This window comes from Rhinolophus sinicus, linkage group LG01 (genome assembly GCF_036562045.2).
Source record: "Rhinolophus sinicus isolate RSC01 linkage group LG01, ASM3656204v1, whole genome shotgun sequence".
Classification (NCBI taxonomy): Eukaryota; Metazoa; Chordata; class Mammalia; order Chiroptera; family Rhinolophidae; genus Rhinolophus; species Rhinolophus sinicus.
The window spans coordinates 151,996,581-152,023,369 of record NC_133751.1 but is presented as its reverse complement, the minus strand read 5'-3'; the positions used below and the strand labels follow the sequence as shown (position 1 = coordinate 152,023,369).

Below are 26,789 nucleotides of genomic sequence, written 5' to 3'. Positions count from 1 at the left end.
AAGTTAGGCAATTATACACCTGAAAGAAACTGAGTCTCAGAGAGAATCAATGCCAGTCAGTGGCTGGTCAGGGAATCAGACTTGGACCAGCCTCATCTCTCAAGTTCAAGTTCTTTCCTCAAAGCTCTGCTGTTTTCAAGAAAGCAAAGCCCCCGAGACAATCTCATTTGAAATTTCAACAGCGTTTTTATTTATATATATAACATATATATATGCTTAAATAAATATGTAAATGCTTTATTGATATATAAATATATATAAACGCTTATATATATAAATATGTATATTTATATATAACATTTATTTATTTATATATATTTATGTATATGTATTTATTTATATATTATATATAAAAGACAGGAAAAAAGAAAACTATGTTACAAAATATCTTAAATATTATAAAATATTACTATGAAAATACTTATACACATTTAAGATTATAATTTTAGTACAGTAGTGAGAGTGGCTAAGCAACATGTGGCTTATAAAGAAATAAAGAAATTAGGTGCACAAAACTTGTTTAAGAAATTCGCTGTTGGAGAAGGTCCAAGACGGTGGATTAGGTAAAAGCTGTGCCTGCTGCCTCCCAGGATCACACCAAAATTACAAATAAATTATAAACAATCAACCTCAAGAATCATCTGAGGACTAGCTGAACAGAACTCCTATCACTAAGGATCTAAAGAAGAGGCCATATCGAGACTGGGGGAAAAAAAGAAAAAGAAAGAAATTCACTGTAAAGGGAAAAAAAAAACCAAAACAAAATATAACCAAAGAGCTCATTTTTCAATATAAGAGCCATGCTTGCTTAAAGGCTGAACAAAGAGAGTCAATGAAGAGTAAGATATCAAAAATATGGAGAGAGTACTTTCTTTAGGGGACTTTGTCTTGGAATATGAGGATACGATGGGGTTAACAACAAAGAAAAAAATCATCAAGCTTCGAAAACAAAAGGATAACATTAAGTATGGGGTAAAGTCAGTGTAAAGGGATGAAAATACAGTTAAATTAAGGTTAACAACAGAGAAGATCAAATTCATCTGATCACCCCAACCTTTTGAGTAAAGTTCTATGCCAGACACTGCTTTAAAAAATTAGAAGAAAAGAATTGGTATTGGAAAATTCAGAAAACAATAATAAGTCCATTTGAATTATCACTGACAAGAAACGGATTTTGTTGGTAGTTTACAGAAGAAAGAAGATATTTTAATAATAAAAATACAGAAATTTTGGAGACTTGATTTTGATAAACATAAATTTAGGTAATAATTCATATATGTATATATATATATATATATATATATATATATATATATATATATATGCCAGTAGACACAGTATATATATATATATATATATATATATATATATGTATATATATATATACACATACACATATCTATACACATGTGTATATACACACAAACATATATACACACACACACACATATATACATATATATAGTCTCTTTTCCACCCCACTTAAATAAAAGAGAATATGATGTCCTCCTGAGAGGTCAACTTTAGTTTAAAATTAGGAAAAATTTTCTTTCTGAATATTCCAGAAATGTAACACAATAGAACATCATAATAACGAACATTTGTTTTTGTTAGTCAACAAAACTAATATTTGTTAAAATCTTACTAAGGCCAAGTACTGTTCTAAATGTTTTATATGTACACTGTACTATGTAATTCAATCCTCACAATAACCTGTGAGGTAGGAACAATTATTAACTTGTATTATATACAAGGAGTCCCAAAGAAGTTTATTTCTTGCCCAAGGACAGGTTAGTAAATAGTGAAGTCAGAATTCAGAATTTGAACTGGAGTAACATGATGTCTGAGTCCAAGTTCTTAACTACCACGTTTGCATGGTGACTAAAATCGCCTATGTAAATTGTAAAACGTCAGCCCTGGCTTTCTTTCCTGTTACAGTGTTAAGATTTCAAAATTTTATTTTAGGTCTACCATTACCAGACAGACTGTGACCCTTGCCACCTCCCAGGCTTTATAACCAGCAGAACTTTATGCTGAAGTATAAAGCCCGGGGGGTGGCGTTGCCGCATGTGCAAGTTAAGCAGTCTGGATTTTATACTAAGGACAAGGAAAATCATTGGGGACCATTACTCACAACAGCAACATAACCAGGTGTATTTCTTAGATAACACTCTGACAGTATGGAAGGGTCTAGAGTATAAGTCCTTATAGGGCAGAAGACAAGATAAAAGACTATTGTTAAGAGTCTTGACAAAAGACCATGAATGTCAAAATGAGGCAGAAGCAATGGGATAAAGAAGAGATGATTTGAGCACTTCTGAGGGTGCTTCAATAAAATTTGTGGTTTGACTTCACAGATGACGCCAAGGTTTTTGTTTAGGGGGACTTGATGTACAGGAGGCAGACACCTTCTCTGCCTTTCTCTACCCTCACTAATCTCATCCTCTTTGAAGTCCATGTTCATATGAAGCCATCCCAGGAAAACAGAATGAAAGCTGTGTTGAAGAAAAGTTATTCTGCCCTGAGATACTGAAGTGGGGAAGAATCAAGGATACTAATGAGGGATCTTTCTCAGGAAGAAACACAAGTCAGCTGGAAATTAAATTGCAGGGGCAAGAAGTGGGGATGCGGTGAACAATGAATACTTCTGATTATTTCATTAAAAAAAAAATTGAGTGAAGTTTGAATGGCTAGTAGACACAGCATTGGTTAACACAAAGATATATATGCTTTTTAAGAATAGGTGAATATTTCCACAGTTCATTGGACTATTATACACTTTTTCTATAACAAGGAGTAAAATGACCTTTCTGGAAAGGTGTTGAAATTAGATTCATTATTTACTAAAATAAAATATTTTAAAAAATTATAGTAAAAAGTAATGTAATAAAAAATAACAAATAACTTTTTTCCTTTATTTAAATTTTGTTTGTTGGGATGAACATAAAAATAGTATTAAGAAAAAATATTCCGACATTTTAAGCAGTCGATCAATATAAAAAGTGAAAGGAATTTTAATAATAGGCTACCATTATTTAAAAGTTCAACAGAAGAGAGTTTAATCACTAAGGGGTAGTGCCAACAATTATTAGAGATGGTCATGAAACACATACACAGAAGAAAACAAATGTTTAGATATTGGTATTTTTGAACCATTGTCTGTATTCTTTTACCACTGCAGGCAGGATAGATGTCTGGATAAAACTCTAGTTGGCTTTAAGACCTTGTATTGAAACATTTTCCAGTAATTATCAGTTAAAAAAATATAGGGCATTCCATTTGAGGGATAATCAAAGCACTGAAAAGCCAGTTTCATTTTACAGTTTATGCGATACCCAGAGAAACTAAACGACACTATTTATTACAAACCAACACTGTAGTATGACTGAAAGATTATCCCTTTTCTCTTTTTCAAAAACTAAAAACCCATTCAACATCATACACAGTGATGCAGGGTGACTGAAATGAGGGGATGCTCAGGAAAGGTATGATAAGAGTGGTAGAACCACAACAATACTCTGTGTTAGGGGATAATTTACAGCAAAAAGGTCCTCAGGGACTCTTCTCCAAATCACTCTCCTCTGATAGGTGCACATCTACTTGCGGTAGTTAGCATATTTTATTTCTGAAACTAATACAAAATTAACAGCACAGTGAAATTTAATAGTGCAAAGCCAAGGTTAAACCATTTAAAAGCACACTGGTTATCTAGCATCTAACTTCTTTATTTTACTAGTAATTCAGAATTCAAGTGTTGAGCAACCTCTGTCTTTTAAAAGAGGAAATAACTTCATCTTGTTGACTTATTCTATAGTTTTAAACATAGATATTATCAACAATAGTGCTATTATTATGCACAAGAAGAAACAGAGAGCTAGAAGACACTTTAGAAAGAATGTAGTCCATTTCTTTCATTTTAATGGTGATAAAATTGAAGCATATAGAATACCAGAGTAAAAATACTTAGTGTCAGATCTGAAACCAGACTGATTCCTAGTCAGTCTTCCTTTCATTGGTAATAATTTGCTATCTCTAAAGAAAAGAACAAACTGTGAAATTTTTAAAAATAAAGGGAACAAAGTTATTTGAACTGAAAGATAAAAATGGGAATTGGTTTCTATTAAGTAAACACAAACACATATATATTAGAGTCACTGAATACTTCTATTATAACTCTTTCCTTTATTCATGAATAATCTTAGGATTTAAGGACATTTACTTTTAGCTAACACAAACCCTTGATCACAGACATTGAATCCCTTTCCTTCCAATTTGCCACTCTCTTGTCTGCCTGATGCAAGTGAAAAGAGTATTGTGCATTCTGAAAAGAGTTGAGGGAAAATACGTGTCATTGCTGGAAGTAAGAAGAAAGATCTGCACATGCCATGAGTGTCATTTTCTAGATCTAATCCAGCAGGAGCAGACTGAAGGAAAGCCAAACTTTTCAGGACTAAGGGCTTACGGATGGTCAGTATAACTCAGAAAGAAATGAAAGGTGTGATCCTAGAACACTATGGCACACTGGGCCCCGTGGCAAGGGTTGCAGGAAGAATATTTTTGCAGCAAGGACATTGCAGATTTCACCAGTATTTCTGAGCTGTCCATCACATGGCAAAGTCTGTGCCCAGCTTACAACAGGTGCCATAGTGGACAAAGAACAGGAACACGGCTCTCCATTAAGGCAACCAAATTCAGGAAATCATGCCTCACTTCCTAAGATTCAGTCTGGGCTGCTGAAACCTACTAAGTCCCTGCCTTGATTAGCTCTTATTTTCCTTAGGCAGCTAGACCCTTGAATTGGCAAATTTATAACAACTGAGAATTTAAAGATTTCTCTTCTTCCTAAAATAGTTTTAGATATTTATAGGAAATTAACAATACCGGCAGAACCATCTCAAATCCCAATGTTATACAGCATAGAGTTTTCTCTGTGAGGATGAGCAAGTAGAGAAAAATCAACAGACATATAAAAAGATGTCATTGTTCAAAATAAGGGGCATGTTCTTAAAAATTGGTCTCCTTAAAATGAAACGGAATTACTACAAGAAGCAGGAAAGAATATGTCAATGTTGAAATCTATTCTGATTAAGAGAACATTAAAAATATGGAAAGGAAAGCTAAGAATTAGCAAGAGAACCTAAATGGAGACTAAAGGATACTTTAAAAATAGCTAAATCCGTAAGCACAACATACACAGTAAACAGCAGATTTGAAAATTCAGAAAACTAAATCATTTAAATAGACGACAAACTCAAGTTTCCACAGATCTAGGAAGAAAAAAAGATACAGATTTATTATAAAGAATATAAAAATATATATGAGACAAAAACCCAGGAAATGCTATAATTAAAGAGAGTAATTTCAGAAGAAACTAAAGCAAACATAGTAGTCGCAATAATTTCTAATCTCAAGAAAGAATGGAATCTTTATATCAAAAGAGAACATTAAATAATAAATTGATTAAAACAAACCAGTATCTAGACATATCCTCTTAAGCTAGAGAAGGTTAAGAAATAAAGATACAAATCCTTCAAGTTTCCAATGGGGGAAATAATTAGTGTTCAAATAGGGAAAAAACACAAGCAAACTTCTGGCTGTATCTTATCTTCTTCATATTGGATATCAGAGAATAAGAAAAGAATTTTTAGGGAAAAATATTTGTGTACCAACAAACTGTCATTTTTATATGAGGGTATGAGAGAAATATTCTCACACAGCATGAGCTAAGCAAGTGTATTATCAATGTATTCTTCATGAAAAGATGATTCTAAGGTATACTTTAGCTCTACAGAAGAAGATGGAAAGAATGGAGAAATTGCAATGTGAAAGAACTTTCAGTTAGGACATGGAGTTAAACCATAGAGCTAAATGTAAATCATTATTGTCAGCATGGTTATAAAACAATTCACTTATGAAAAACATTTCTTTAAATTAGTGTGAAATACCAAATTATGCATTTTTAAAATTAGAACATAGTTGAACAGGGAAGGAAAAAAAAATATTTCTATCTTACATGGGGATAATTAATAGATACTCTTTCAATTTTGATACTGACAATTTCTCTTAAAATAATAAAATGAAAACAGGCTATATATTCATTCCAAATAACTAGAAAAAACAGAGGGAGAAAAAAAAGAAGGAAAAAATTATAGTCGATATAATCCAATAGGCAAATCAAGAAAAATAATAAAGAATAAAAGTAGAAACCACAGAACAAGTTATGAGAAGAAAAATCAAACATACCTAAAATTTATGATAATAAATTATGAATTGGTTTATTCATATTAAATAACAAAAAGTATCTAATTAGATCACAAAGCAAAAGTTGAACAGATGCTGTTTATCTAAAAGAAGCATGGAACAAATTGCCAACGTTAAAAATATAAAATGGGCAAAAATATATCAGGCAAATACAAACAAAAATGTAGCTTTTGGAATGTTATTAGAGACAAAATATATTTCAAGACAAAAATAACAAAGGGATAAATAATTTTATATTTTTAAAGGCAAATCTTCCAATAAAGATGTATTAGTCATAAATTTATAAAGTTAATAGTAGGACAATATTATGCAAAACTCTTAGACATTCAATATTATTGTAGAAGACATAAATTCATTTCTTTTATTTTTGAGAGATCATATATGAAAACAAATTAAAAGCATTGAAGATTTGAATAAAATAATTATTACTGTTATTTTAATAACTATGTATCAAACTTTGTATTGAACAGAAAAAGCTTACTTTTATAATTTCTAAAACTGATCAATTACACAGCAACAAAGCAGCAAGCGAACAAGCAATTAAACAAAAAATCCTACCTCAATAAATGACAGAAGTTAGAATTTGTAGACCTCACCCATATTCTTTGACCATAATACATTAAACTTATAAAAATAATTTGAAAATTTATAAATCTTTGAAATTCTCTATGAAATAGATAACATGTATGAAAATGAAATTGTCAAAATTGTATAAGAAGTAGAAACCTTGACCAGGCAAATTATAAGGAAATGAATCGATAAATACATAAAACTACACAAAAATAAACAATAAGGTATTGTTTTATAGATGAGTTATTGATCTCCTCTAAAAAATAAATATTGACATTATCTAGAAACACTTTATTTCCATGTTTTAAAAAAAATCACTCAAAGCATAGAAAGAGAAAATTACTCAAAAGGTTTTTCAGAAAAATACAAATTTGATAGTAAAACTAAAAATGGATAATTACACCTAACACTATTAATGAGTACAGATGTAAAAATCTTAAGTAAAATTCATCAGCTACTTAATAATGTGCCAAAAAATAACATCCAAAGTAGAAATGCAAAAAATGATGTAATATTTGAAAATATATTCATGAAATACAATATGTCAATGGATCAATAAAAAAATACAAACTATAGCCAGAAGCTAAAAAGTTATTTAGTAAGTCTTATTTGTAAATTATTATAAGTGCTCTCTGTAATGAGAAATAAAGGAAACCCCTTTACATGATATAAAGTCTGTCTCAGATCAAATTTACATCAATACAGCTATTTCACTATGAATACTAATGTAAATATATTTTGGTGATGAAAAATTATAAACCTTTATATCAGAGTGAGGAAACAGCTAGAAATTTTTACTATTATTTTTTTCCAGGAAAATCTACCTATGTAATTAGGAGAAAACATCGATTAGAAGTAGGTATTGGAAAAAAGTAGATATAATTACCATAATTATTTACAGACAAAATTATATACCCAGAAAAGTTAAAAGAATCAATTAAAAACTGGTAAAATTAATAGGTTATATCTGTGATAATAGCTATAACTATACATTTCACGATGTACAATCATTCATCCAGAAGTTCAAATACTGTCAATCATCTATAATTTACAATTATACTGCAATGTGAGTATATAAGCCAGAGGTCTGAAACTCAGTTCCTACGAGGGCCACCTAGTGTTTTAGGCTTTGTCGGCCATATGTCTCTATTGCAACTCTGCAACTCTGACGTAGTAGCATAAAAACAGCCATGGACAATGCATAAAGAAAAGAGCACGGATCTTCCAATAAAACTTTATGTATTATACTTCAAATTTCATATAATTTTTACATCAGGAAATATCCTTCTTTATTTCCCAGCTATTTTAAACAAAAGAGCCTATAGGAGACTATAGTTTGTTGACCCTTGGTATAGGCTGTAAGTGACCTGCCAGGGATGTCATCATAGATCAATGTGCTAGGTAATATGCAGGTCACATGGCACTCCCAAAGCCTAGGTCATGTCAGGAAGAATTTCATAAAATTCATGGAAAAAAGACGTTTTACTACCAGGTATATAACTGGGAGGAAAATTTTGAATACAAAGGTTAGAAAGGATGGGTAGGGGACACCAAGGGTTTTTTTTGTTTTTTTTTAAGTTTTCATCTTCTCTTCCAGTTTCTATAGATAAAATAATAACAAATTCTGATGTCATTTTTGTCACACCCCTATGTGAAAATCAGCAAGAATTTTCTAGGAAATATTTTTTTCATCTTTTTAATTACATGATGCTTTAATTTTAAATATGAAAAAGGTCAAGTAAAAAAAAGTGGTAAATGTGCACTTTCAGGGGATAAGTAAAAGGCATTTATTGATTTTTGCATTAGCAAATCTTTAGGGATTTAAGTAGTATTTTTTCATCTTTAATTCATCTGATTTTGATCACTGAAAAATGATCACAGACAGCAATAGATAACTTCAATAATTTGTATGACGAAAGGGTTTTTTTGTATATTAAAGAGAATACTGCCCCTCTCATTTCCATTTTCAGACAAATTAAGATATTAAATAACATCCTGAAGCATTCAGATATGTAGAATGCACATATAAACCATTTCCAAACCCAGATTTCTGTGTCTTCTGTGTTTAGTTTTATTAACTATGAACTAAATTTTCCTGACTTGTTTCTACTTACTCTATTTTTTTCTGTATTTAGGTCCTGTCTATGGGATTTATATAGACACCAAAAATATAAGATTATATTTAAAAGCATATTAAGTAATTTATTACCATTATCTAAATTCAGTTCTGGAGTAAAACTCCCTGGATTCCATTTTGGCTTAGACAGTTAGCTATGTGGCCATCAAGTTATTTTAACTCTATGTCTTTTCAGTATTATCACTACAATACTGCAATTTATAAGAAATATATATTTGATCATTCAGATGACCACAATATATTTCTCATATATATGGTCTTCATTGAGAGTGAAAAAGGAGTTTTTTGTTATGTTAAGGAGGTGACATTTGGAAAGCACCAAGGGCAGGGCCTGGTTGCCAGGAGATCCAAACTTGTGATTAGAAGGATGGACTTCAAGCCTCCATAAAAACCCAAGAGGATGGGGTTCTGAGAGCTTCTGAGTTGGTGAACACATGGATATGCAGGGAGAATGGTGTACTTTGAGACAACATAGACGTTCCATGCCCTTTCCCACATAACTCGCATCTCTTCTACCTGGCTGTTCCTGTTATATCCTCTTATAATAAACCAGTGATCTATGTAGTAAGATGTTTCTCCGAGTTCTGTGAGCCATTCTATTATTAGGTTGGTGCAAAAGAAATTGCAGTTTTTGCAATTACTTTTAACCTTTTAAGCCACAATTATTTTTGCACCAACCTAATAGTAAATTAATCAAACCCAAGGATGGAGTTGTGGGAACGTCTGATTTATAGCCAGTTGGTCAGAAGTATAGGTTACAATCTGGACTTGCAATTGGCATTCTGAGTTGGAGGAGGTCATTGGAATCTTCAACCAGTTAGTGAGAAGCACAGTTAGCCTAGCTTGCAGCTGGCATCTGAAGGGTGTGGTGTATGTGTGTCTCTGTGTGTTTGTGTGTGTGTGTGTGTGTGTGTGTGTCTGTCTGTCTGTCTGCCTGTCTGTTCTGTAGAATTAAATTCTTAATCTGTGGAACCTGATATTATCTCCATGTAGATAGTGTCAGAATTATTAAATTCTTGGACACCCTGCTGCTGTCTGAGACTTGTTTGTTGATGTGGGGTTGTGAGGATGCCCTCACGTTGGAATTGGATTGGTGAACCCAATTTATTCTTATTTTAAATGTAATAGTAATAGTACCTAACTCACAGGGTCATTGTGAGGCTCAAATAATCTGATTTATGTGTATTGTTTCACTAGCACTTGTATTAATTTTTCTTGGCAGAAAAACAGATGACACAGAGAATTAAATTGAAGAGATGAAAGCAAAAAAGATGATCCCCAAAGGCGTGTTGGGGTTAAGGGAAACCAAAAAAGCAATGATACACTACCCTGGGGCTAGAGGCAGTAAGAAGAATGAGGTAATAAATCCTGCAATCAGGAGGGAGTACGGGCACTTGGACCCGTATGGCCTTCACATTGTACCATAGCAATCTGGCAGAGAGGGATGTGAGCAGTAAATACCCGAACTTCATTCTCTTCCAACCCTCCAGTCCCTGCTGGTGCCTATTTTTGGCCATCTCAGTCAGAAATCACGGGCCATGGTTGCCTCTTGATACCACGCCAACAAGGAACCTTCAAGGTTTCAGAACGTGGTATAAAAGAGTAGAAGAAAAAATATGTGTCCAGAACAGCTACTTTTCTATCATTTTTCAATGATCAAATCATCAAAAATTGACTCCCATAAAAAAAAAAAAAATAGCAGTTGTTGGCATTAAGGATTCTAACTTATTGAATGTCCTAGTCATTTCCTATTTAATAACGAAGTGTATTAGTTTTCTATGGTTAATATAACAAATTACCACAAACCTGGTGGCTTAAAATAACACAAATTAATTCTTTACAGTTCTGGAGGACAGAAGTCAGAAATGAGTTTTATTGGGCTGACACCAAGTGTTGGGAGACCCACACTTCCTCTAGAGGCTCTGAGGTAGGTTATGTTTCTAAGCCTTTTCTAGCTCCTGGAGGATGCCTACATTCCTTAGTCTGTGAAACCTTCCTCACACTATTCCAACCTCTTGCTTCTGTTGTCACATTTCCTGCTTCTGTACTCAAATCTCCCTCTGCCTCACTCTTAACGGAACTCTTGTGATTATATTTATCCCATCCAGATAATTTAGGATAATCTCCCCATCTTGAGATCCTTAATTTAATCATATCTACAGTTTCTTGTGCCATATAAGGCAACACTCACAGGACCCAGGGATTAGGGCCTGGGTATTTCTGGGGCCACTATGCAGCCTACCATAAAAAGCTATGAAAATTATTAGTTTACAAACTGAAAATCACACACAAAAACCTGTGTCAACTCTTTCACCCACGCCTTTTAATGTCTCTTTTCTCCCAAGAACCACTAGATGCAAAGTTAACACATTAATTTACATTATAACTCAAAAGAAATGCAGTAGAGAAGCTAATCTTTCTATTCAATCCGACAGAGTTACCAGTGGCTAGTCCAAGGGACAATTACGTTTTCTCAGATCAATTTTAATTTGTTAAGCTATGGGGGCATGAAGAACTCTGTGCCATGAAATGTGATGGAATCAATGGGCTAGAAGGCACCGAACATATAAACTTAGGCAGCACTTTGCATAAAATTCCTAAGACAAAGAGTTGTTATGATCTCATTTGAAAGTCTAAGTGTAAAAGTATACTGCCCACTGACTTTTCCTTTATTATTATTGTTATAACTTGTTTTATTTTGTTTTCAGCTACCTGCTTCCAGAATCACTAATGTGGCATTGGTTTTTACCACTTACTTATTGGAACAGTCCAGTATGTGTCCTTTCTGACACCATATCTATTGGCTTCCCTATACCCAGCCAATATGTTATTTATTTATTTATTTATTTGTTTGTTTGTTTGTTTATTTAACATTTTCCTTTATCTATTTCTGTTACTTGTTGTAAAGAACACTAGCTTATGTAACATCATTTAACTTTGTTAGAAACATTGTCACAAAAGCTAAGATAGCAATGTAGACAAAGTCAACTTACATAGTCTTAGATGTTTTTAGTTGTAAAATGTACTACACTGATTGATTAAATCATATTTTGTTTCATTTATATCTCTTTTTGGTTTTTACTAATGATCAGAATTTTTTTGAAGAGTTGAACAGGTCAAGAATGTGAGAAACCAGAAGCTCAGAGGAAAATGATGAACAACATGGGATCAAAGATTAAATTTATTGGCTGAGTAAGGTGTTGTGTCAACTATTAGGTGTGATAAAAAAATGCAGTGAATGTTGAAATAAAAAAAAAAAATTACAGTAAAAGACACATTGCCATTAATCCCTCTTGTTTCAACCACACTTATCCCATCGCTCTTGCCACTTTTTGAAGTAGTTCTGGAAGTCCTCTTTCATGAGTGTCTTTACTTTGTCCTCTATCATGATAATACTCCATGTCACACCTTGCTTCTGGTATACAGCAATGTCTGTCAAATAAGAATATTATGGTGTGTCCTCATCCACCTTATTCACCGGGTCTGGCACCATGCGACTTCTGGCTCTTCCCCAAAGTCAAAATGACCATGAAAGGAAAACGTTTTGAATCAATTCTGGACATCAAGGCAGCCACAACAGCACAATTAAAGACACTCATGAAAGAGGACTTCCAGAACTGCTTCAGAAAGAGGCAAGAACGATGATGGGATAAGTGTGTTCGAAGCAAGGGGGGGTATTTTGAGGGGGATTAATGGCAACGTGTCTTTTACTGTAATTATTTTTTTTAATTTAAACATTCACCATGTTTTATTTTTTTATCACATCTCGTATTTCTGCAATTAAGGATTTAAAATATACTACAAGATGTATATCTGCTATTATAATGTCAAAAGAGTACTGAAATCTACATTTCACTACTTCCTATAGAAGCTAGGTCATTTTATTATTACTATTTTTTTTTTAGGTTGCATTTTTAAAGCTAGATAATGATTGGAGGGGATAGACTTTGGTCATTTACGTGTGTATGCAAATGTACATGAGTGACTATTTTTAATTAATTCTGTTATTGATTATAAAAATTATTTATGGAGTAAGACAATTTCTTATGAACAAGATTTGAAAATAGAGATTCTGAACCAGGTAGTCTACTACAACACTAAATTTAAAGGCCATTTAAGGCAGTTATATTAAAGCAAACTATTGAGAGCTATTTTAATAAGTCACTGGAAGTAGGACATAATTATGTTGTGGATGTAAGAAATTTCAAATAGTATCCTGATTGAAGTTTTAAATGACTAGAGCTCAACAAATGTACTGATCATCTCCTAAGGAAGGCATTATATGTAGGTACTAGGTAGCTTGGTAGAACTATAACATACAATGTCTGTCCTTATATAGTATACACTTTCACATAATAGATGACCCAAGTGCACACATATCTGGCTAGTCCACGTTATGACAAGGGTAGAGAGAGTTGCACGATGCAATGGAAGTACAGAACAAAATGTGACAGTGCACATGAAAACATTAGAGAGAGCATTATAATGGAAGTGACATTTGAGTTAGATATAATTAGGACAAAAGTTCGTATATATTTTCTGAAGCACTGGGTATTATAAAAATGTTTTTTTCACTGCAACACTGCACTGTATTGAAGACAGAAATATATTCAGTGGATTTTTTTTTAGTATATGATAAAGTGGAAAGTGATACATTTTTCTAATAGAGAGTTGGCATATTTATGGTAGACAGAATTTTCTATAAAGATATTAGGCCTTTAACAAAGACAAACATCTAAGCTGATATTTAGAAGATATGCATGAAGCTTCTCTAGGAGACCTAAACTGAGTGATTTCAATTAAATGCTAGTGGTTTAATGAAGTGACATCAGCATCAAGGTGGCATTTTGCATTTCCCTCCCCCTACTTAACAACAAAAATTCAGCATCTATCCACAAAGAAAAGTGTTTCTGTGGGAATTGTGAAATTCAGAACCGTATGCCAATGGACACAGGAGGCGTCTCATCCACCTGTGCACCGGGTAACAGGCAGACAGACCTCAGTACCAGCTGTGGTCCCTGCAGAAGCCTGTGAACTGGTTCTAGCCACATTGCAGGAGCACAAACAAGAAAGCCTTTGTGGAAGTCCAGGTTTCCAGAGGATAATTTCCAACATACCAGCAAAGCAAAAAAAAAAAAAAAAAAAACACAACAAAACAAAACAAACAAACAAACCCCAAAACACAGAAACAAAAACTAAAAAAAAAAAAAAAAAGCAAGTTGTGATGCACTGGAGTGGGTAAGAGGTACATTTTGACTTTGTCCGCATCACCCCTGCCTCAAGGGGGCACAGCTTAGGGCTAAGTGAGACCTTCTCAGGCATGATTTCTTTCTTGGAAGAAAGCGAGTGAATGCTCAGCTTTCCCAGCTGTGTGGGACTCTGACAAAGAGGCTGTCTTGCAGAATCCAGCCTACTAAATTGGAAGCTCCATGATTGGGAGAAGGAAGGGGATCAGGAGAGTGGCAGATAAAATTATCAGAGGGTATTACATGCACATGGTCCTTGACAACTGCATTGTGGACTCTATTGGGAAGTTCACCCACAAGCCTCTGGTAATGCAACACCCATGGATCTCTGCAATTGGCCTTAGTGCCTCACCCATGCACCCCTTCCCTCCCTCCCCCCCCCCCCCCCCCCGCAGCTGGCTCCCTGTGCAGGCTTCCAAAGCTAGCAGCAAGAAGAAGCTTTGGTAGATGTCTAGGGAGTACATAAAAAGAACCAAATTCTAGACTGAAGAATTCAATGAAATGAAAAGAAAATTGCAATAGAGCCCAACAGCAGAACAGACCAAACAGGTGAAAGAATCTGTGAGTTAGGAGACAGGAACCTTGAAATCATCCAGTTAGAGGAGAATAAAGAAAAGAGAATGAAAGAGTGAAGAAAGCCTACAAGACCTATGGGACACCATAAAAAAATAATGTGTGAGTTATTGGAGTTCCAGAAGGAGAAGGAGAAGGAGAAGGGAGCAGAAAGCTTATTTAAAGAAATAATGTTGATGGTTTCTTTTGTTGCGGACAAGCTTTTTAATTTGATATAGTCCCATTCATTTATTTTAGCTTTTACTTCCCTTTCCTTTGAAGTCAAATTCATAAAACCCTCTTTGAACCACAGGTCCATAAATTTAGTAGCTATGTTTCCTTCTCTGCAGTTTATTGTTTCAGGTCTTATGTTTAGGTCTGCCATAAGAAAAGATGAAATAATGCCATTTGCAACAGCATGAATGGATCTTGAGATTATCATGCTAAGCAAAATAAGTCAGACAGAAAAAAATACGGAACCATATGATTTCACTGATACGTGGTATATAAAACTGAAAACAACAAAGAACAAGACAAGCAAATGAAGAAACAAAAACTCATAGACACAGACAATAGATTAGTGGTTACCAGAGGGTAAGAAGGGAGGCGGGTGGTAGATGAGGGTAAAGGGGATCAAATATATGGTGATGGAAAGAAAACTGACTCTGGGTCATGAAAACACTATGTGACATATAGATGATGTATTACAGAATTGTACACCTGAAGAATATATGTAACTTTACTAACAATTGTCACCCCAATAAACTTTAATTAAAAAACAAAGAATTTAACCCCCCTGCCCCCCCAAAAAGAAATAATGACTGAGAACTTCCCAAACCTGGGAAGAGATTCAGACATCCTTCAAGTTCATGATGCTGACAAGTCACCCCATAATTTCAATCCAAAATGATTTTCTCCAAGACAAATTATAATAAAACTGTCAATATCAAAGATAAGAACAGAATATTAAAAGCAGCAAGAAAAAAGAAGATTGTAAACTGAAAGGAACCTGTTAGGCATTCAGTGCATTTCTCAGCAGAAAACTTACAGGCCAGGAGAAAGCGGGATACTATATTCAAAGTACTGAAAGATAAAATGCCAACCAAGAATACTCTATTCAGAGAAGTTATCCTTCAGAAATGAAGGAGAAATACTTTCCTAGACAAACAAAAGCTGAAATAGTTCTTCACCATGAGACCTGTTTATAAGAAATATTGAAAGAAATTCTTTCATCTGAAATGAAAGGACACTAATTAGTAACATAGAAACATAGAAAATTATACAATACACTAGTAATGGTAAGTGTATAGGCAAATTCAGAGAATTCTAATATTGTAATATGGTGTTGTGTTAACCACTTAACTATAATATGAGTATAAAAGTTAAAGGACAAGGGTATTAAAAATAATAATAGATATTATAATTTGTTAATGAATACACAATATGAAAAGAGGTAGATTATTACATTAAAAGCATTAAAAACAAGTGGAAGTAAAAGGTTAGAGTATTTGCATGTGTTTGAAGTGATCAGCTTAGAAAAAAACTGTTATAAATATGTTTTATGTAAGCCTTATGGTAACCACAAAGCAAAAACCTATAGCAGATTCACAAAAGTTAAAGGGGATCATAGCATACACCCACTGTGAAAATTTCACAAAGGAAAGCAGCGAGAGAGAAAGAAAGGAACAAGGAACTATGCAAGAACCAGAAACAATTAATAACATGACATTAGTAATTACTCAAAATGTAAATAGGTTGAATTCGCCAATCAAAAAGCATAGAGTGGCTGGCTGGATGAAAAAACAAAACCCAACTATATGCTGTCTTTTTTCTACAGATTAATACCATACAGAGTGTTATGAAAACTGCTTTTATCACTTCATTTTTTCATATCAGTATATGAAAGTCTAAATTTATTTTTAATGTCTATGTAATATTTGTTATGTAGATGAACTACAACTGATTAAACCCATCTCTATAAATAGATATTGAGGTCATTGCCAGGTATTTTTTATGATTTACAAACAATGTTGTAGTGTCTACTGTAGTGTCTAAGACCAGTAGCTAGAAGTGGAAATGTTGAATCAAAAAGATTGAAAGTCTTGTTTCACGTGAACACTAAAAATTTTTCCATTCACTTATCTCCAAAATACTATAATGGATGTGTGCCTTTTATAAAAGAAAGATTACAGCTATTATTATGTTGATTGTGGAAATTTGCACTATTGACCAACTATTTGGACTACAGTCAAAGGGACAAAACCGTTAAATAGTGTGTATTTGAAATCCATTGACCTACCTACACAAAATCATGGGTAGAAAAAGAAAAATGCATAAAGATGTTCATAGCAGTATTGTCTATAATAGTAAAAAAAAGTGGTAATAACCCAAATATCCATCATTATGAGATTGTAAATTTGTGATACATTTCTATAATGGAAAACTATACATCAGTTGAAATAACTGAGCTATATGTCCATATATCAAAATGATCAATTCTCAAAAATATCATGTTTAGGGTAAAAAGCAAAAATATAAATATAGTATGATACCATTTGTATATTTTTTTAAAATGCATAAAACAGTGCTCCACATTGTATGTGTGTACAAGTTGTATGGAGTATAATTTAAAAATATGAATGTAAAGATTGTGCATCAAATTCAAAATAGCTGTTAACTGAGAAGGAAATGGTAAGAATGGGATCAGCATAGGGTACAAAGGAGTCTTTCACTGTGCCATATTTTATCTCTTTTTGTAATAATCTAAACAAATATGACAAAAGAAGTCATGATGAATTTGTTAAAGCAACAAATATATAAAGTGAAATAAGAAATCCATTTCCAAAATTATGACCAGTCTCATTTTGTTGCTTTGTTTTCTTTAGGCTTTGGTCAGCAATAAAATCATGAGCAGTTTCAAATAATTTGTTCCAGAATCACTGCATTTGATCCATATGGCCTTCCTTCCATTTCTGGCCCTTTTGCTGTTGGTCTGCTTCAATTGTTCCCTCTTGCCTCGCCTGCTCAGCTGCATGTACATTCTCGCTCTCACTTTGGCTTCCTTTACTGAACCCACGTAACAGCTCCTACTTTATGCACCTTTATTACTAAATTATCAAGTGGTTAGAGAATTTTGTCTAGGTGTAAAGACAGAATGTCTCATCATCTGTTTTATGCTTTTCCTATCCAAGAAAACATGTCTTTAATCAGTACTGGAATTTTCTCTGCTATTATAGTTTCAAAAATCAAGTTTCCCCCATTATCTCAATGATCTCTTTCTAGAATATCTCCTTGGTGTTGTTGAACCTTTTAATTCTACTTATCACACTTTTTAACATCAAGAATGCCATTGATGCATTCTGGGTAAATCCTCATCTAGAAACCTTTAATTCTTATTTCAGCTGTATCTCATCTGTTAAACCCATACAGTTCTAAATGCTAATTCTTATCATTTTCATTTACAAATTTCTGTTTGGTTTCTTTTTTCAGTATCTTATTATTCTTATTTCATAGTGCTTTACTTTTATTCCTTAACCCTTTTATCATTTTAAACATGCTTATTTACAGTTTATCTTGGATTATTTTATTACTTGAAGTTCACGAGATGCTGGTTCTATGCATTTTTTTGTTATGTCTGCTGAATATCCGTTATAGTGGCTTATTTCTCATGTAGTTGGTATATTTTTATTGTGAGTTTACCGTAATTTTTTTAAAATCTTTTTAAAAATCTTTTATTTTATAATTGCTTCTGCCAAGTATTCAAATATATTGGTCTGACACTGTGGAATTTCTTTCCACAGAATAGCTTATATCCATATTCTATTTCACTTGATGCAGTCCTAGGGTTTTAATTCTTTCTAAATTCCTTTTTTTCCCTAAAAGATAGGACAGAGACAAGTATCTTCAAATTCCTGGATCAGCAGATTACATTTTCTAATTCTTATTTCAGTGAGAATCCAACTTTTTGAGGCTCTATTCTTTACACAGGGACTCTCAGTTTCAATTCCCCATATTATAAAGTTCCAGGCCTCATCCTCATATTTCCAGACTTTAAAACTAATCCCTCTGGGAATTTAGATCTTATTCTTAATATGATATACCTCCTTCTGCTCCCCAGAGCCCTGTACTGTATCAGCTTTCATGTTTACTGCTGAGGATTTTAGTTATCTCTTTATTTCTGAATACTGGAGGCTTCCCTTTATTTAATATGAGCATAACTATGTATTTAAGAAGTATTTTTATTTGTTATATTTAGAGTTTCGAGATGTTGGTAAAGGTGTTCCACATTCACTAGTTTACCGAGTTTCCAGAATTGAAAATTTTCATAGGTTTTGTGTATATTATTTTTTTTTTTATCGTAGTAGGTCTCACTTACCCTTAAAATTTCTGGAGATATAGAAAGTTATGACTCTGAGGATATAGGACTAGTGCAAGAATGCATCAGCATGGGTGCTTTCCTGAAAGCCTGTGAATAGGTTATATCAAGTGCAAAAGGGTTTCCCATACTCTTGCTTTTTCGGAGTCTAGGTTGGTATTAACAACATATATTTACTAAAGCAGTTGTTTCTGCAGAAAGTTGACTTCTGTAAGAAGTCAGGCACAAAATTTATGGAGTTAGGTCATTCCTGGTGATATAACTAAGGGTTCAATAAGAGTCACTAGAGATTTTAGCTGGTGGATTTATAAAGGCCAATAATTGGGCATCTTATCTTCAGGCTCTTTATCGAGCTTGATGGGCCATTTTACATTTTAACTTTCTGACACGTAGGCAACTAAATTGTGGACCATTTATCTGGGTATACTAATCAAATATAAAATATGGCATAATCCTTTTCTGACTTTCCTTTCTTCCAACTATTACAAACGGGGTAACCATACATCGCAGTTGGCCTGGGGCAGCCTTGATTTACTCCTGTTGTTCTAGAGAAATTATTAAGCAATCGCAATGTGATTTAGATAATTTATGGTCACCATGTCTATACAACTAGGTTCTCTAGATCACTGATGCAAGAAACAGCAAGTGTAAGTCTGAGCACCTTTCTGGCACAACCTCCCTGTTTAACAATTCCTGGGCCACCTCAGTTGCTCAATCCAGGGTAAACACAGAAAAGGAGAAAAACATCCTAGCTAGTAATACAGCTAGGGTTGATACAGATACTATCACAACTGCCCCCTGACTGGCTTGCCTTATATCTTAGATATTTCTACCTTTTGATATCAGTTATTCAGAGATGGGAGACATAATCATAATCTTTAAGATATAAGACATGCTCATGCTGAAAGTGTAGTATAATCCCAACTGAGCCTAGATACCAGTACAAGACTTAATATTCTGAACTATAACAATAATTCAAACAATTCAAAGCACTTCTTGAGTGTGATTGCTTCCTACGATCATTGTATTCCAGTACAAAATTATTTTTCAGCAAGTAGAAACAAAAAGTTAATTAAAATTATGATCTTCTTACCCTTAAAAACCTTTTAACATATTTGGATAGGTAAAATATACTTAAATATGCATGATTCTTAAACCATTTCTCCAAAATTTTTCATAAATAACAAAAGGCCATTACATGATAGAAGTTTATTATTATTAATGTAGTTAGTAATTATATTTTCATCCAAATGAAGATCTAGATTTAAAGGCTTAATGGATTATTGTCAGAAAAAATTTGCCAAGTCCACCTCCACCTCTGCTTCCATCCACGTCTGATTTCTCTAAACCCAAATGCAGTAAGGGGGAGATGACACCTATATATGAGTATTACAGGGAGATAAGGCAGTAGTTTTTACTTTTCAGTTTTAATACAACTTCGTTTCATGTTCTTCATGTAGGCCATCTGTTCCCATATAGAAATAATATTTCAATAGGCACAGCTATATTGCCAGTGGTATTTGTCATCCACAAATTGCATATAAGATTCTAATGTTCCTTAAAGCCAATATAGTATAAAATTACATTTTGATGACTAAAGATCTTATTTGCTTTCATAGGCATTATCACTATTCTTTTTTGCATCCTAAAGCAAGATCTTTCACCAACATAAGCAAACCATTTTTTTCCAAAAAATCTTACCTTTATTATATTTATTTAAACAAAATTAGAGACTATGTTAAACTTGTATTCTAAAGATAATAGACATATGTAGTAGCTGTTGGCAAAATCCAAATCCACAGTATTTAAAAATGCAAAATACATACTAAAATCTCTTAATTTTTTCTTAATTGCTTTCCTTTTGAAATAAACTTGTTTGTAACTATCATCAGTATTTAAAGCACCCTGAACAGAATTCATTAATAATTTATACAGCAAAAAGTGATACAATCAGGAAAAGTAGTGGGAACTTTTTTTCCATTGGCAGTATCCAAAAGTGGTTTGGAACTGATGTTTAAAAAGTATTTGTGACCTTTGTTAAAAAAATGATCAAAATAAATTTTAGAAGATCTCAAAGTATACTTTCTAGTGTGTTTGCTGAGAGCAGAAATCTGAAAAATATCATTCTAAGGCCTGATTTGTATTTTCTATGTCCTATTACAAAATTAGAAAATTATATTATAAATGTTTTGCAAAGGGAATCGACAACAAAACCAAACATAGAATTCCATCCCTTTTAAAGTGCTCTGAGCAGAGAGGTGGTGGCCTAGGCTTGCTGTACAGTTAGCATTTACCTCAGAATCTCTCCTGCTAAGCATTGTCCACGACCCTCGTGTTGGTGCACAACAGCTGTTAACAGAATTAAACTTGAGTTAGTGTTTCCATTTCAGATCATCAGCTATCCCATCCACATCTCCCAAAGCGCTCACACTGCGGGCCAAGAAAACATGGAGACAAATAAGCATCAAGTTTTGGAATTGGCAAGGGTTAAGAGTCCTATTGCTGGTAATAATAACCTAAAATTTTCCTAACAACAGATTAAAAAGAAACACAAATAATATCTAAATTCGATCTTAACACTTTAATAATGAGGAACTAAAGCTAGATAAAAACAATCTTATTTATAAAGTTTAGTAACTGAGTGAGGTAGTCACGAGGACATCTACAGGTAACTCCCAGGGGAAGAAGGGAGGAGGGGAGAAAAGGACACAGAGGGGCAGGGAGAAGTCTGCCTTTATAACGTTGCCCAGAGTCAGCCTGTTTCACGCTAACATGTCAGGCTTTCCATACATCCCAGTTACAGTCAGGTATAGAAACAAGGAGGTGGTATTTCTATCTAACCAATTCTGAATTGAACTGAGTTCATCCGAACTGAGAAAGCAGCTATTTCACAGGCATCAGTGGAAGAATGCGATTCTTCATCATTCAAGGTCTCACATTGTCATTCCATGGCATATGCGTGCAAGGCAAGCCTCGAGATAGGCGCTAGGAAAGACACAAGAGGATTCTGCAACTGTCAACAGAAAGAGAGAGACAGAACTTCTGATAGGAAGCCTCATAAAGGAGGTTAGCTTGCCTAAGGGAAGTTTGTAGTTAAATGGACTTTCTTTTCTCTTTGTAATTAAATGGACTTTCTTTTCACCTATTGTTGTGAAAATACTGATGAAACAGGAAGGAAAAGGCCAGAGATTGAATAATTAACTCAGATGCTGGTGAACCAGACCTTAATAATCAAACTAGATAACATATAATAAATATGATGTTTCACCGAAAATAAGACCTAGCCGGACCATCAGCTCTAATGCGTCTTTTGGAGCAAAAACTAATTTAAGACCCGGTATTATATTGTGTTATATTACATCATATTATACCCAGTCTTATATAAGACTCAGTATTGTATTATATTATATTATATTATATTATATTATATTATATTATATATTATATTATATTATATTATATAGACCCGGTCTTATATTATGTAAGACCCGGTCTTATATTAAAATAAGACCAGGTCTTATATCAATTCTTTTTCCAAAAGATGCATTAGAGCTGATGGTCCAGCTAGGTCTTATTTTCAGGGAAACACGGTATGTGTTGGTCTAATCCTACGCAAATTTAAAATAGAAGCTGTTTTTAAACAGGTCATTCTGAATAAGAACTAGATAGCTGAAGTATGTACAATAAGCCTAATGTAAAACAATGTTATTATTTTGCAATTCAAGGATTAGTCCAGCACTGCTGGAAAGTGTTTTGCTGCTGAGGATTAATTATTTCTTCTAGAAAGTCCATATGCCACAAATATATTTTTCTGAGGACCCAACTAATTTAAATAGAAGAGGTATTTTATCTTACAGACAAGGATTTAACTTCCAAGAACAGGACACTAAACTGAGTTACATCAGCTTTCCTTTCTATCATCTCCTACCCGTTCTTCTCATCTCAAAGAAAAAACATTCTTGAACCTTCCTTCTCTTATCTCCTGCAGGACTTCAATTTTTTTGTTTCTTTTTTCCTTTATGAATTTCTCTTTACTTACTTAATAACTTTATGAAGGGGCTGAGGTTTCTCTAATCCTAACTAAAATCAAGTTTACCACAACAGTACCTTACCCCTCAAGGTAAACAATGTTACCTCCTTCCTTCACTAGCGGAAGTCTTAAAATCTAAAATTACTCGTCAGCTTTCTCATTTCCCATTTAGTCCTCAGTCTGAGACCCTGTCTTGGAAAATCTACTAAACGTTTTAGAACCCACCCACGACCCAATAGTGAAATCCATCAGTTCCTACCTTACTCTCTTATTAACCAACCACTTCAGGAGTTTGCTATTGTTCCTGAGTCCCATTTTGGTAGTCAACTTCCTCCAACTTCTCCCATCATATTTCCACAGTTAATTAGTATCCTTTCACTGATTCATTTTACTCCACCTAATCTTAAAGTTACACCCTATGCATCTTCACTCCACTTTCATTCTCCAATGATATTCATTTATGTGTAACTTAATTCTTGCCACAGCTTCATATACATCCATATAGTCAGCTTTATCTTCTAATCTGATATCTGTACATAAAATGTTCACCTTATATAATAGAACATCTCTATGTGGAAGTATGTGTTAGTATGTCAGAAGTATAACACTGAAAGCCAAATACATTACCTTTACCATGGCTGCCATAGAAAACAAAAACAAAACAAAACACCATTCTTGGGCTTTAATCTGATTAGATTTTTACCATTCTCTATAATTTCCCTATGTAATGTCCTATAGTTCCCTATTTCCTCGTATTTATTTGCCTTGCCTTTGTGCCTAGAATGAGCAACTTTGTATTTTTACTTATTTATACTCAAATCACTCTTAAAGATCTAATTGAACTATCATATCCTCTTAAAATCATTTTTCCCTGGATTCTTAGCTGCTCATGCACAGAACTTGTGACTGTTGGCTTACTTTAAATCTCAGACGAAACACAGTCTCGTACAAGATAGGTGCTCATATACCTGTCCCATTCACTTTCTCATCTCTTTTCATGTTCATGTTTATAGTACTTTGAGCTATGGTACATACACATTTCCATGTTAAACTCCATGAAGTAAACTCTGTGCCTTTGTTTATGTCTCAATCTCTACAGTGGACAGTTATTGGTAGGTGTGTGGTACTCCATAAATATTGTACATGGAAGTAACACATTTTAATCCCTTTCCTTTCTCAAGATATTGAATAAGCAAGGTGCAGCCTGTGCCCAGTAAGTGACAAGTAAAAAACAGAAGGTCAGGACATGATGATGTTCTTGTAATGGTCAACAGATTATATGGACAGTCTGTTCTGTTCAGTAGAAGAAAAGAGTTATGAGCTAGTATGTGACCGCACGTATCATTCGTGGGCATAGTGTACAGTAATATACCTCATCAAATGAGGAAAGGAGAACACTAAGAAATAGAGTCTCCATAGTTGTTGTTTTAGTTTTCTTGGATGCCCTGTCAAGAGGCCTGAGAAAATTGAACACTGCATCGAGTAACATGTACACTGAAAGAAACTCTGTTTCACAGACTCCACCCAGACACACAAACTCACACACACACACACACACACACTCACAGTATCAGCACACCTGCTATATGCCATTTGTGTTACTGTTATGAAAGACATTAAAAACTGTCAACCAGTGTTCTAGCCTTACCTCTGATTCTAATTTAGTATGTGGCTCTGGGAAATTCACTTAATCTCTCAGTTACAGTTGTTATTCTTTAAATGCTGAGACAGATACATGCTAAAAATTTGTGAGTCTAAAAATGCCCATGTATATAGAAACATGTGGAACTTAATCTCTTTATAGATCCCATATGTCAAAAGACTGGATTTTTTTTTTCTTGGTGGTTGAAACCATTCTATAAAATCATTCCCCAAAGCTTTCACAACCTGGCACAGTGCATGTAGCTACCTCTTTATAGGAAAATGATGAGTAAGACAGAAATATCACGATGCACCCCCACCCTCTGCCACCTCCACCACCATCAACACACACACACACACACACACACACACACACACACACACACACACACCTCTTTCCAAAGAGGAGGGAAAGAGCCATTAAAAATAACCTTACAAAATAATTCTTAAATATTTAAAATTCTCATTTTAAATTAATCTAGACAACAATCAAGACTTTTAAACACAGGATTTCTATATTGCATTCTTCTTATCAATTTGATAATAATAATAAAAAGAGGATTTAGAGGAAATTATGAGAAACAGCAGAGAAAAGCTCCTGAGTCATTCCACTCTTTACATAGCTAATGTCACATGACCAAAAATAATTTTAAATGTGAGCACCTTATAAAATATCGACTATTTTTAATGGCCACAGTCTTATCATTACAAATCCACCAAGATCTAAGACAAACCCATTTTCTCAATAATTAATTTGTTTTCAGTTTACTCCTTGCATCCACATTGGGGGGAGGGGAGAGGGTCTGTATTATCATTCCAAGTCTCTTAAACACATTACATAAATCGTCCATTCATGTGGAAGAAATGACTTACAAATTTATCTAAAAAGAAAAAAAGCATAAATAACCCATATCATCACTACTGGCAGGAAGGGTTCAGAAGGCCTTTGGACTTAGGATGCTGGCAAGCCTGTGAGGCTGCTATCAGAAGCCTCAGCCTTGGGCTTTGGCAAAGCCACTGCCATATTAATCTGCTTCATTACATCGCTACAATTTGTTCACTGCATTAAGAAGCAGTATTTCCCTTGTGAGAAGAAGACCCATCCTTCACTTTGAAAGCTTAACCCTCAAAAGGCACAAAAGTATAGCCACAGAGGGACAGTAAAGGCCAGAAAGCCAAAGAATTATTAAAATCTAGCATGCCAGAGCTGGAGCTTATTTCAGTCTAGGAAGATTTAAAAATGCAGAACAGCTAGATTTAAATTTTTTGAATCTTTTAGATCCGAATTTAAGCTTACAAAGCACACGTCTTATTTTAAATGCTTTCATTAACATAGATAACAATTCGTTGATAGGTCAAGATAGAATAATATTGACTTACCTGAAATAAAGGAAACTGTAAATCATAGCACAGGATCCATATATATGTGAATATAATAGTCTCCAATGCAGTTCTTCAGAATTTCGACGAGAACAGAAAGTAAAATCTCACATGCATTCTAGCCTCACTGAAAAATAAAAAACAAGAAAGGACGACCATAGCATCCTCTCGCCTTAGCTTTCTGTTCTGACACTCACTCGATGGTATCCACTGTCTGTTAGAAAGCAGCATGCTAAATTGAAAAAATAAATAAATAAATAAATAAATATAGGCAGCATCTTACATGACAGCGCCATCTCCTGGCCAAAAGTGGAACCATATTCATTCAAGATCCTTTGGCAATACTGCATTTATCAAGTTTGATTAAGTAGTGTATAGCTCCTAATTCCACTGTATTTAAAATCAACTACCTTAATTAACTGTAAATTAAACATTTAGGAAATATTAGGGTATGAATTTTTAAGATTTGTAATCCTACTTTTAGGGTTTAGTTAAATTTATTTACCTTACATTTAAATGGAAGCTTTTCATACATCATTAAAAACTTCATGCTTAATTTAAAATTCACTTAACTTTGTTTACCACCTGAAAAAGCAG

The 26,789-nt window shown here is 33.7% G+C and overlaps 1 protein-coding gene across 2 annotated transcripts in view; it reads right to left on the bottom strand.

Moving 5' to 3' along the window:
• The window catches only part of LOC109445177 (sodium channel protein type 2 subunit alpha), a 126,882-nt gene extending 100,461 nt beyond the window's left edge, over positions 1–26,421 (bottom strand). For both annotated transcript variants that reach the window (XM_074337239.1, XM_074337232.1), the window contains exons 1-2: positions 26,193–26,421; positions 21,436–21,490 (exon numbers count right to left, since the gene is read on the bottom strand). The gene's annotated coding sequence lies outside the window, so the exon portion shown is untranslated. The remainder of the gene's footprint in view (positions 1–21,435; positions 21,491–26,192) is intronic.
• Positions 26,422–26,789: the final 368 nt, after the last annotated feature.